Source organism: Amphiprion ocellaris, chromosome 6 (genome assembly GCF_022539595.1).
Source record: "Amphiprion ocellaris isolate individual 3 ecotype Okinawa chromosome 6, ASM2253959v1, whole genome shotgun sequence".
NCBI lineage: Eukaryota > Metazoa > Chordata > Actinopteri > Pomacentridae > Amphiprion > Amphiprion ocellaris.
Window position 1 is genome coordinate 31,462,077 of NC_072771.1, and position 13,454 is coordinate 31,475,530.

The 13,454-nt window shown below is 36.4% G+C and overlaps 1 long non-coding RNA gene across 1 annotated transcript; it reads left to right on the forward strand.

Moving 5' to 3' along the window:
• Window positions 1-2,856: 2,856 nt before the first annotated feature.
• Window positions 2,857-13,095, forward strand: LOC129349198 (uncharacterized). Its single transcript, XR_008602096.1, has 4 exons — window positions 2,857-3,017; window positions 6,120-6,268; window positions 7,579-7,870; window positions 12,278-13,095. It is a non-coding gene; the product is annotated as an uncharacterized LOC129349198 (long non-coding RNA).
• The last annotated feature ends 359 nt before the right edge of the window (window positions 13,096-13,454 follow it).

Here is a 13,454-nt window from a genome sequence, read left to right on the forward strand (position 1 = left end):
TTTGGATAAACATGACACTGATGGCCGTAAGGGAGTTTTTTCTTGCCACTGTCGCCTTAGGATTTGCTCTGGGAGTTCAGGCCATCTGGGTTCTGTGAAGCGTCTTGTGACAGTCTGAATTGTAATTGGTGCTATATAAATAAAATTGAATTGAATTGGCTGAACTTTCACCAGAAGCCCACAGCTTACCTTATCACTTTACATAGAAAACAAAATGAAAAGTTACTGTCACAGGCAAAGGATGACGTCAGAGCGAGCTCATATAGCTGAAAATAACAACTCTGTGTGTACACAAACATACATCTACATCTGTTTAGTACATTTTAATTGAGTGTGTTAACTGAAATGATACCGCATTAAGTAAATTACATAAATCTGGATGCATCCCTTGTTTTCATTAATGTGTTTTTTTCAGTAATATGAAATATATGTTAATTGTGGTTGATTTTTTTTGTTTTGTTTTGAAAAGGTTTCTTAATACTTACCATGTTGACCGTTTGGTGATTTCTCAGGTTCATATTTTCCATCTATTAGAACTGACAGAGTAAATAACTAATTATATTGTATTTTAATCTTCTTTTTTCTATTGCCAATGTTAGGTATTGAGTGAGCACTTTACTGTGTTCTTGCTGTCTTAGAAATATAATTGGATTTTGAATGAGTTAGAATCATAAATGAGGTGATCAGTCGGCTGCTGTACACATTCCTCACACAATCATTACTGTAAACATTATTTCTATCCAGGGCATCCTAAGTGAGTGAGCAATTAAGGTTTTATGTTCTCTGCTGCTCTGTGACACTCTAGCTGGTGTTTTGATCCTAATGTTCTGTTTCTCTGAAACTCTGTGCCTATTTATCACCGTCTAACACATAATTTACAATATTGTAGATCAATAATTGCTTCTTGACAGTGAAAGACTAAAGGTTTCCTTTAATATTGTGTCTCAAAAGGAAGGCACCTAAAAGCATGCATGGCTCAGTTTAACTTATTCAGTTCATATTTATCAGTTGTACTAAACTCAATTGTGTGCCACACCTGCTATCTGGCCTATTTGGACGGATCCAAATGTGTGCCAGGGATCTTATCTGTGTGCAGGAATATTAACCCTGCTTCGCATTAGATAAGACAGAAGTTTATTGATAATGAATTAACATAAAATAGTTCCTCTTCCTCAGAGTATTCCAGTAACTGACATGCATTTTGTTTGCAGTTTCATTTTACTCAATCTAAAGTCCAGTTTTATTATGGACATGAAGGGTGTGGCGAAGAAAGAAACGTGACCCATACATAGAGATATTAGGCTATTTTTTTTTCAGCTGTACTATAAACTATATATTGGGTGTCTAAATACAGATACCCTCTCTATTGGTGTTACAAATTTTCACTGAGCCATAAAGTTGCTGTTTTTGTCTGCAAAGTCAACATTCATAAACTTCATCTGTTGCCCATCTATTCCTCAGAGACAGGAGTTGTGTTGGCTGATGTGCTGTAAAATCCCCACTGAGAAACAAAATGTTTACAACCTATGACTACCACCCTCCACTCAGTTTATCCACTCTTAAATCTCACTGCAGATCCTACACTAACACCCTGGCACATCTCCTCAACAGCGTTTTGAAGGATGACTTCATCGCCTGCCAAACAGTTACCAAGCTTGTCTGAGATTCACACACTGTCCCATTCTACTTTCTCCCTCCGCCTCTCCCCGCTTCCGCCACTGTCTGAATATTTACTGCATCAAACACAAACAAGTTGTTCTCACTGCAGTTAATGAAACCAGCCTCAGTAAACCCTCTGTTTCATATTTAAAGCTCGCTGTGACATCTTAATTGTTAAGCGAAGTCTCTTAAATGAAAATCAGTGAAGGATGAATTATTTAATGAATCATTTAAAAGTGATTTTTTGCATGTTCACTGTCCAACAGTTTCTTCAGTGCACTGCAGTTTGACATCACCACTTTCTGCTGAGACTGTAATTTGGCATAATTAAATACCTATAAAAAATCCAGTTAGAGAACTAATTCATCAATAAATCTGCAGTAGCTGAGATTACAGAAGAGAATATAATATGATATTTTTTTTACACTTTTTTCATGCAATCATTTCACTTGTAAGAGTTACACAAAACAAGGAGCAATGACATCTGTGACCACATGGTGGCAGGATGGCCACAATATGTGGAGACCTTTTTGACCAGAGACTGTATTCTGTGTGTAGACTTTCTTATAAAGTCTGTGTTGTTGTCATTTAAAATCAAAACTCAGGAAAGTCTTCATTCTTGTCTTGATTCGTGGTTTAACCATTTGATTGCTGTTTGAAACAAACGCAAATTACTTCATGTGTATTTCGTCCGTGTATATTTGGCAATTGGATTTTCCGTTCTGAAACGGGTATTGAAAAACAAAAAACGAGTGGTTATTTGATTTTCGTTTTAAAATACAAAAATTAAAGGCGTTTTTCCTTTTCACGATCAAAAAGAGATGTACGATTTTTTAAAAATGCTTTGATTTTCATTTTATATTTAGAATAACAATAAAATAAAATAAAATAAAATAACATCAGTAAGAAACAGAAACGAAAAAGGTCCGTTTTTTCGTTTTCCGAGGCCGGAAGTGGTCATCAGCAAGTGTGGAGCCAAACAAAGTACAGTGCATTGGCTGTATATCAATTTTTTTTTCGTGAGTTTTCATGGTCAAAATGAGAGATCAGGTGGCCGATCTTAAAATAAATCAATACTGAATTTTTTTTATAGAGCGTTAAAGTTTTGCGAAGCCAGGGGGCGGGACTACTTCATTGACAGTCCGGTCTGGAATGATTGACAGGTCCTATGGAGGAGGCAGCAGAGACTCTACTCTCCTCGTTTGGATTAATTCTGATATAATAACTGTTGGTTTATTTATCGGAGGAACAGCAGAACCTTTTCCACAGACAGTTTTCCTGCCCGTTGGCTTGTTTTAACCAGTTTTCTGCCTTCGGCTGATTCTACCAGCAGACACCGAAAGGACTCTGATACTTCAGTAAGTAAATGTTTATTTTCATATCGGTGCCGCTTTTAATGCACTTTATATGCAGCTTTAGTGTCAGAAGGAATGTGTGCCATGCACTCCAGATGTTGGTGGCGTTTGTTTCAGTGTGTGTTGACCAGAGAAGAAAGTTAGCATCCGGTAAATATTAGTTTTAATGTTTGCGATGCTAACCGAGCTAGCTGCTCAGTCGTAGCTTGATTAAAGCTAACGTAGCATTAAGCTAACGTAGCATTAAGCTAACGATGTTTGTGTTGAGTCTCATGTAAACAGCTGAAGTGTGTTGTGTCAGTGTAATGTGGTGCATTTAGTTAATAAAACTGTCAGTGGAGACGCTGGTTCACATTAATGTAACGTTTAGAAAACCTAAATGTGATTAAAACAGTAAGGTTAAGGTTCTGTATTGTCAGTAGTCCTGAATAGCTGCTGAGTCTCTGAAGTTAAACTGGAGAAAACAGTAAATCTACTCTATAACGGTTAACGTTGTTTAATGACTGATTCACCTGTTGTAGTACTTATTTCTGCAGTGTAGATAGGAAAACTAACCTCCTAGAATATGTCCAAAGTAATGATGAACACTACAGTTATTATATTTAAACTACAGCACAGATAAGCTGGATAATAAAATCCTCTCCTCCAAAGCTAAAGTGACTACAGGCCTTCCTGTCTTTCAGTGCTTGGAAAACTATATATGACAGAGGAAATCTTTCCAGGGATACTTTAAAAGGAACCTCTGCTGTTGATGCTGATACTGTGACGTCTGTCTTCATCTCAGGTGTCTCATATTCACTGTGAGGATCTTCTGAGTGAAGCCACCAGAAGTGAAACCTCATCTGGATGTGAAGGAGGAGACTGAATGGACGACATCCTCAGTGAGCCACTTCCTGTTTAGCTTTCACTTACAGAAGGACAGACCAACTGTTTCAGCTGTTTATTGTTCTCTGTTCTTAGTATTCAGGGGTTCTATTTATCACCTTTAACTTCATCTCTGCTGTTGGAGCAGAAATACAATCTAAAAAGTCCACGTTATATATAGCAGATATGCAGCATTAAAACATCAACACATTCAGGTCAAGAGCTTCATTATTATCTTTATTGCACATTTAAAAACTACATTGTTTAACTATTGTGAACTAAAGATGTGTAAACACATGAAATAAATGGATGAAATAAATAATGTGTTGCTGACAGTGAAATGTAATAACTCAACAGTCACAAGACAAGTTGTATTATGAAGAGAGGAGCTGAACCTGCAGCATTATTGTTATTACTGGAAGGATGATGTTTTTTAAAACTGTAGGTCATTTTAAGGTAAGACATTAAAGGATAGTTTTCTTAGGTAAATGAATTTAAGGATTAATTGACTGAAATCTTTCAGTCGATGTTGTGTTTCTTTCAATTTGAAATATCTGGATTTAATTAATACAGCTCAGTCACTTACATTTTATATTATTAAGAATTCTTATTCAGTTTAACACTAGATGATGTATCAGTTCATTGAGTATTTCAGAGCCAATTTTTTTCTTTTCAATTATCTGTATTCTTTTTTTTGTATTCAACGTGATATTATTAAAATATAATTGCAATGGAACAGCAGCAACATAAGAAACGACCGAACATACAAAGGAAGTGCAGCTATTTCAATATAAAAAAACCTGATCTATCAGTTAGAACATGGTGAAAGTGCAGCTAAAGTTAAGTTAGCGAAACTACGGATAAGCAACGTTTCCTTTTACTTCCAGAAAAATAACAGCCTCATATTTGCTATTTATTAAATAATCACTAAAAGCAACACTTCCTCCAAGTTTGTTTTAGATTGTTGGTATTTATCGGTGGAGCAGCAGCACATTTTCCACAGACAGTTTTATTGTCCGTTGTATTGTTTTAATCAGTTTTCAGTTCAGTAATTCAGTCCTTTGGCTGATTGCACCAACAAGACACTGAAGGACTCCAACAGCTGGTTGGTAATAATGATAATTTACTGATCGGTGCCGGTTTTAATGAACTTTATGTTCAACTTCAGAGTCAGATATAATGTGAGCAGTGAACCCCAGGAGTTGGTGGAGTTTATTTGTGTGTGTTGACCAGAGAAGAGAGTTAGCATCCAGTGAATATTAGCTTTAATGTGAATTAACGATGCTAACCGAGCTAGCCTACCAGTCCTGATTAGCAGCTAAATGTAGCATCAAGCTAATGATGTTTGTGTTGTTTCCTGTCAGCAGCTGAAGTGTTTTGTGTTCCTGTAATGTTGTTCATTAAGTTCATAAAACTGTGGCTGGTTGACGTTAATGTAACATTCAGGAAACTTAATGTGAATAAAACAGTAACGTTAATGTTCTAGTTGTCAGTAATCAGCTTTAATTTGACACTAAAACAGACTCTGATAGTTTTAAATGACATCAGTTTCATTAATTTGTTGAAAATTGTCTCATTTGTTGTTGTGATGTTGCTGCTGATTCATTAAAACCAGACGATCCGTGTTGAAGACACGTTTAGTTCTAGTATCAGAAGTACAAGAAGGAAAATGGAAGTTTAGTTCTGCTACATTAAAGATTTCAGGAATAAAATAACTAAATGAGTCTTTATGCCTCAAACTTTATTTTACCATAATGAAATAATGAAATAATCACAGATAATAAAAATATAAATAGCAGAGAAAATCTGAGAATAATTTCCTGAAAAGTCTGTGAAGGAAAAGCAGCTTTTTATCCCGAAAGATCAGAATCAGGGCCAACATCTGCATCTGACAGCATCAAGTCAACCAGAAAAAAAAAAAGAAAATGATTTCTTTCTGATCACATCTGTTCCGCTGCTCACAGTCTGCTGCTGCTCACATTCTTCACATTTATAGTCCACTTTTAAAAGTTCACTAGACAGGTGCTCTGCTTTGGAGTGTGACGATGTCGTCGGTGATGTGGAGAGTGAAGTTTCCGTTTCACCCACAGCGTGCTTTAGGGCAGCCAGGTCGGACTTGATGTTTAAAATACTGACCGACAGCTCAGATTTAGCCGTCTGTAGTTCCGTTTTGATGGATGTTAAACTTTCCCTCAAAGCCGCCCGGAGCTGGGTCTTAAAATAACCGCCGTCTCGTTACAGAGTGAAAGTAGCAGTTCCTCCTGAAGGTCAGAGATTGCAGCATCTGAGGGCCTCTTCAAAAGAAGACGTAGTTGATGAAGACGTTCTGGAGCAGGACCAGAAAGACCACGACCAAGCAGCCTTGAGATCTTAGGCAGCGTCTCCCTCAGGTGGGTGTCAACGGTGTTCACGGTCAGGTCTGTGGTAATCCCATCAAAAAACAAAACAGAAAAAAATCTAGATTATAAATCAACATGTAACCAAAGCACTCTGTGTATAACGCCATAGTATAGGATGTAGTTCAGAAAATGTCAAAGTATAGTATACTTTTCAAGAATAATAGTATGGCCTGTAGTTCATAGTATAGAATGTCGGAAAAAAAAACCCATAGGTTACTATGTGGTTCAAAAAGCACAAAATGATAGGATGTTGCCTAAAATTGTCATGTATGATATGTGGTTCAAAAAATGTCATGGTGCAGTATATTGTCAAAATAGTATGTTATTCAAGAAAACATCAGCGTATAATATGTCGTCTAAAAAATGCCATAGAATAATATTTCATTGCACAAGTAAAAGTATAGTAATTTTTAAAACTGTTCAAATTCTTATAAAATGTTGTTAAAAAACTAAAAAAAAAAAACTAAAACAAAAAAATGTCATAGTAACGTGTCAATTAAAAAAGCCTATGGTATAGCGTGTCGCCCAACAAATGTCATAGTATAGAATGTCGCTCTGAAAACGTCATAGAATAGCCTTTGGTCCAAAAAACGTCATAGCATAGCACGTCATCCAAAAAAGACATAGTTTAGCATGTTGTCCAAAAAATATCATAGAATAGCCTTTGGTCCAAAAAATGTCATAGTATAGCATGTCGCTCTAAAAACGTCATAGAATAGCATGTTGCCTAAAAAAACATCATAGTATAGCACGTCGTCCAAAAAACATCATAGTATAGCATGTCGCTCAAAAAACGTCATATTATAGCATGTCGTTCAACAAACATCATAGCATAGCATGTCGCTCAAAATTGTCATAGTATAGCATGTCGCTCACAAAACGTCATAGTATAGCATGTCGCTCAAAAACCGTCATAGTATAGCATGTTGCTCAAAAAACATAGTATAGCATGTCGCTCACAAAACGTCGTAGTATTGCATGTTGCTCAAAAAACATCATAGTATAGCATGTCGTCCAAAAAACATCATAGCATTGCATGTCATCCAAAAGACGTCATAGTATAGCATGCGAGAGGGTTAAAAGCAAATTGGTGTTAGTAAAATAAAAATAAATAAACAGAACAAAAACTGAACTTCACCTTGACATTGATGGGCATTCCAACCAGGAACAAAGTAAAAGAAAATCAGTACGGAAAAAAAACTCTTCCTGTTCACCTCTTAAAACCCAAAAACACACCGCAGTAGCACCCTAAACTAAAACTACCAACAGGTTCCCTGTTTTCCTTTCTGAACAATTCAAAGGTCCCTCTCTATCTCCCCACACATCCACCAACCACTGGAACACATCTCCAAAGTTCTGCCAGGCCAGCTCAGCTTCCCCTCAGAAGAAGTGCTGCCACCTGCCAGATGAAGGAGCCTTTTGAGAGGCAGCTGGCATCGTGATTGGACTGTACTTTGGTCTGTTCCAATCCAGCTTCAGCTCCAGAGACGGCAGGCGGGACGAGTCAACGGAGGCCGGGTGGACGAAGGCATGCAGCTGAGTACAATCCAGAAAACAACAGAGGAGGAGTGCAGCGGCCCAGTATAGCCTTCGGTATGAAAAAACGCCATCATATACATCATATATTGTACAACTAACAAGTCAGAGGAAAGAGACATACATTGTAGAATTGCAGTAATTGTGGCCTGACTGATTTACTGATTATCAGTATTTTATTTTTTTACTGATTTACAGTAATAAATAAATTTTAAAATGGTGCTACTTTGGCTCTGAACCTTTATCTACCTGTGGTCTCTCTGTCTTCTGGAGTGATTTGATTGGTTATACGTCACAAATAAAACTACTTTAACTTAACATCTGTAAACAAAACAAAAATGTATCAACAAAGTTTTCTGTTAGAGTTTGCGTTCTTCTAAGTTTAACTCCAAGATTTTAAATACTTTCATTTACTGCAAATGATTATCTACTCCAAACATCTCACTAATAATCATTATCAGCCTTAAAAACCCACAGACACCCCTCTATACTCGACCACACTTAGTACAGTCCGGTTCCCCCTTCTATAAATCTGCTTGGAATCTTCCACTTCCTGTTTGTCAAAGTGGCCTTCTACCTGGACAGGTTTTGTTGGAGCTCATGCAACAAACATTTTGGGTAACTGCACTTTAATATGGATGGATGACACTGAATTAGAGTCTGTTTTAATGAGACTGAGTTAAGATGTGTAGCTCTGTCATTAAATAGGAAATTATTTCCCAGAATTCACAGAGAAAAGTCTGAAATGTTTGCTAGGTTAGCGTCCCACATGTTCTTTGGCTCAGCTAAAACTAAATCTCTCCAACTTCTGGATCTCTTGAGTTGCTTGTTGTTAAAATATCTTGCTATAGGTGCTGAAGCTCAGAAAGTCTGAGATGTTTGTTCAAAATTAACTCATTCTGAAGTCTTATCTGAACTGTCCTCTTTTGTTTGAACTTTCCCTAAACTTAGGAGTTAATGACAGAGCAGCACATCCAGACTCAGTCTCATTTATGTAGAGATTAAACTTCAGTGTCATTCATTGATGTTAAAGTGCAGTTTTTCAAATGTTTGTTGCACATGCTCCCAACCAAACCAGTCCAGGTGCAAGACGATGTGAAGAGAAAGCTCCAGAGGATGAATATCACACATTTACGTTGGAAATAAATGTCCTTTAATTACACAGTCATGCAAAAGTTGGATTTCCCTTTAATGATGTTCAAATCTTTGTTGTGTTTTGTTGGTGTTGGTTTCGAAATGTTTTTTGACACTCGGCCCCAAAGATTAAAACCTTTTACGGCTCACAAGCTGCAACAATTCACACATTATCAACTATCTTTCTGACTAAACTAAGATACAAAATGAAAAACTGCCTGATTCCTGCATCATGAATATAAATCTTTTTGGTTTTTATGACAGTAAACTGAATATATTTGGGTTTGACATTTTATAAACCAAAACAAGAAATAAATTACTGGAGAAAACAATCAACAGATTAATGGACAAAGAAAATGTGTTTTCCAACATATATGGCTGAATTACTCCATTACAAGATACATACAATTTTAATTCAATTTTATTTATGTAACGCCAATTACAGGTCAAATTGTCTTGACGCTTTATTTTTATATTTTTTTGTCATTTAAAATATGACAAAGTAAGAAATTTAAAGCTCTTGACTAATCCAATTTATTATTTGGATTTTAAGAGACTAATCGACTACTATAATAACTTTCTCCACTAAAACTAATAAACATGAGGTCAAATAGAAGGAACAGTTTTAAATACTGCAGTCCCATGACGACAAGAATAAAGTTTCTCAACAAACTAAATCTGCTGGTGGATTCCATTAAAGTCCTAATAAATCATAATAAAGTGTGAGGTTTGTGGTGCTAAAAATCTCAAAGTAAAGATATCAAGTTGACTAGCTGGATGGAGGTTGATAAAAGTTGACCTCCCTTCATTTCTCTGGAGCCGACTCCATGGATTTTATGGATGGTGGTTAAAGACCTGCTCTTCTAGTCGTCGTCCTTCTAGTCGCTGTAAAAAGTCACTCCATCCTGGCCGACTTCAACATCTCTGCATGACAACTTGTCCTGCCTCGGACCTCGTGGAAACTCAAGAAACTCGGGAAAACCTGTCGAGACTCGAAGAACTCGTGGCGACTCGAAGAACTCGTCGGGCGGGGGAAGGTGTGGTGGGTGGTGGGGGGAGGTGGGGGAGTAGAGGGGGGAGGCCGCCACCCACCTCCCCGCCTACTCTCCGCCCTGACTCCACCCAGACTCCGCCTTGGCTCCACCTATGCAGTCACTTCAGGAACTACGATGCCAAAGGGACGACGAAATTATTTCTTTTTATCTGATCTGTAGCTCAGTGAGTTAAGGATTTGCCTATGGAGCTGCAGGTCGCTGGTTCAAGACCAGACACTTCTTAAATTTTCTCAAAATTCTGACAAAGACAAAGAAAGAAAACTGCCGGTGGCGGGTCTCGAACCTGCGACCTTCCACTTGGTAGTCTGTCTTCTTTTCCCCTGAGCTATTCGCTCAGATACTAAATTTACTTTTTTTTGCGCATTTATCATCTATTTTTTGTCGTTTTCGAGTTTTTTTTTTTACTTTCTCTTTTCTCGACCGTTTTTCTCAGGAGGTTGGACTTCTGCCTTTGTGCTGGAGGGTTGAACCCTCAGTTCCAAGACTTTTCAAAGCCTCCACACCTCCCGAGTCCTCAGGACCTGAGCTTTCACACAGTCTGAGGGCTGAAATTTTCTAAGTCCCACAGTAGTTCTCTGTTGGATTGAACTTTCACACAGTCCAAGGACTGATATCTTCAAAGTTCCTCAGTAGTTCTCTGTTAGTTTGAACCTTCAGACAGTCCAAGGACTGAAATCTTCGAAGTTCCTGAGTATTTCTCTGTTAGTTTGAACCTTTAGACAGTCTGAGGACTGAAGTTTTAAAAGTTTCTCAGTACTTCTCTGTTAGTTTGAACTTTCTGGTTAACAGAAGACTTAAAACTTGTGACCATGAGTCTTCATTTCACATTTAGACCATTGATCTGAGTTCTTCTCAGACTTTCACCTGTGGGTTTTTTAGAAATCCTCAACAAACTTTGATTCTCTTCACTGAACAGTAAAGTTTGTGGAGATCAGAAAGTAACATTAGTTTGATAAATGCCTTCAACTACTAGTAGACTTTATCTGGAAATCAGTTTTCTTAAATGAGTTCTTAGTAAATCTGTCCACAATCAAACCAAGAACATAGAAATAGGAAACGTTTGAAGAAACAACTTGATGTTTTCATTTCAGACTAGAAAACACTTCAAGACCTTTATCTGTTTTTGCTCTTTTGATCGTTTTATTGTCTCTTCTGCTTAATTTGACCTTCTAAAATTTAACTGGTGTCTTTTCAAATGTTTTGTCTTTAGTTTGATTCTTCTTAAATGTTTAGTTTTGCTCTTTTCTCACCTTTTATTCTTTTCTAATGTCTGATTGCATTTCAAAATGTTTTGTCTTTTTAACGTTTGTTTTTTCAAACATTTTATCGGCTTGTTTGAAAAATTTCCTTTTCTCTCCCCGTGTTTAATTTTTCAATTAAAACTTTAAGATTTTTCTTTTTAAATGTTGTACCACCTTTTAATGTTTAATTTTCTTTTTAAATGCTTCATTGTATTTTGTTTAATTCCTATTTAAAATTTTATTGTCTTCAAGATTTAATTTTCTAATTAAACATTTAATTTCTTAATTAAATGTTTTGTCTTTTTAAAGGTTTAATAATCTAATTAAAATATTTTGCATTTTTTAAATGTTTAATATTCTTCTTGTTTAATTGTATTTTTTAAATGTTTATCTAAAATATTTCACCTTTAATGTTTAATATTTTTGTTTAAAAAATTTTGTTTAATTTCATAATTACATGTTTTGTATCTTCTGTTTAATTATCTAATTAAATATTTCATCTGTTTAGTATAATTTAATTTTATTTAATGTTTAATTTTCTTTTTAAAAGTTTTGTTGTATTAAATGCTTTTTTCTTTTGATTTAATTGCTTTTTTTAAAAAAACGTAGTTTATTTCTTTAATCTTTTTTTCTGTCAAGATTTTAACCCCAACCTTAAACATGAAGCAAACCCTTAAATCACAATGAAAATACTTCTGTTGTCACAATCATGAGTTAATCAATTATTCATTTTATCAATTCAACTTTATTTGTTTAGCACCTTTCACACAGATGACAAAACTAAACAAGCACAGAGAAAAAAAAAACTGTGCTACAACTATGATTAAAACTCAACAAAAAAAAGATTTAACATCGTAATAAAATATGTTGTGTCCAGGGGATGGAGGGAGTTTATTGAAGTCTTCTTGGGCTCACATGGGGAATCATTTAAAATATGAACTTGATATTCAGTCTAAGGAAACTGCTGAGCGACAGAAGAAGAACAATATCTCCTGTTTTCTCCTTTAATGAGTCGACTCTTCTTGTGCTTTCAGACCAAAGAACTACAGACTCTTCACAACCTGCTCTAACTCTTGGTACAGGACCTCACCACACGGGTCAAGAAGGTTTCTGTCTCATTTCTACTCTGAAGCTCACCTTCTCCTGCTCAAACTGCTGACAAATGTTTCTGCTGCTCTAAAGTCTGCTCTCCAGAACTTCCTAAAAACTCTCAAAGTCTCTTTTGCTGCAGGTTGCTTTGAAGAACTGTTACAGAAAACCTCACTAACCCACATGGAGGGGCCTCAAGATAGACATCCAAATGAAACCGTACAAAAACCAAACTCGCACAACCCAAACGCTAAAGTCTCCTGCAGCCTACCAGAGAACCTCTTTAAACAGAGAATCAGGACAGGAACTCTTACCTTCTGGACAACCAATGCTGGTTCACAAACAAGAATACAGAATGTGTCTGACCAAAAACCTCTAAAGACTCACTACAGCCAAGATAAAGACACAGCTCACCTGCACCAAATCCACTAATCACTGCACACATTAGGACCATGTGCTCACTGTGGCTAAAGAACCACATTTACCAAGACAACTATCCAGTACAAAGCCCTAAAACACACCAAGAAACACATTAAAGACGATTTTACTGCTGGAAGCTGCAGTTCAGTGGTGAACAGAAGCAGAGGAAATGTTTGGCTGCAGCTAAATAAAGCAGGAAGACACTGAGCTGCTCAGGTGTTCCTGATAACACCAAGCAGCCACCTGGACAGCCAATAGGAACACAGCTTACTGGAAGTCCAGACGGCTGGCTTAGTCAAGGAAATTTAGTTTAAAGTTGAAGCAGAAAGTTAACAAAGAAAGTTGAAAACCACCTTCTGATAACTGAAATCTCTGAGTTTTCATACAAAGAATGCCTGAACATGTCAAACTGGTTCCAAAGTAGAATCCAGCTTATTTTGGATCCTTGTGGAGAGTTTAATCTCAGAGTTTGTAAAGCTGTTGAGTTTTTAGAGTCACGTGGATTGTTTTGACATTTAATAACCAAGTCCTGAAATAAAATTACAGTTGTGGATTGTCATTTAGTCTGGACTAAACAAATAACAGCAGCATAAATCTCAAATGTCATTATGAGGAGTCTGGATTGAGGTTTCTCACTTGATAATGATCAAAACATGAAATTTCGGTTGATTTAAAGGAATATTCCACCTTAAATCATTGAAT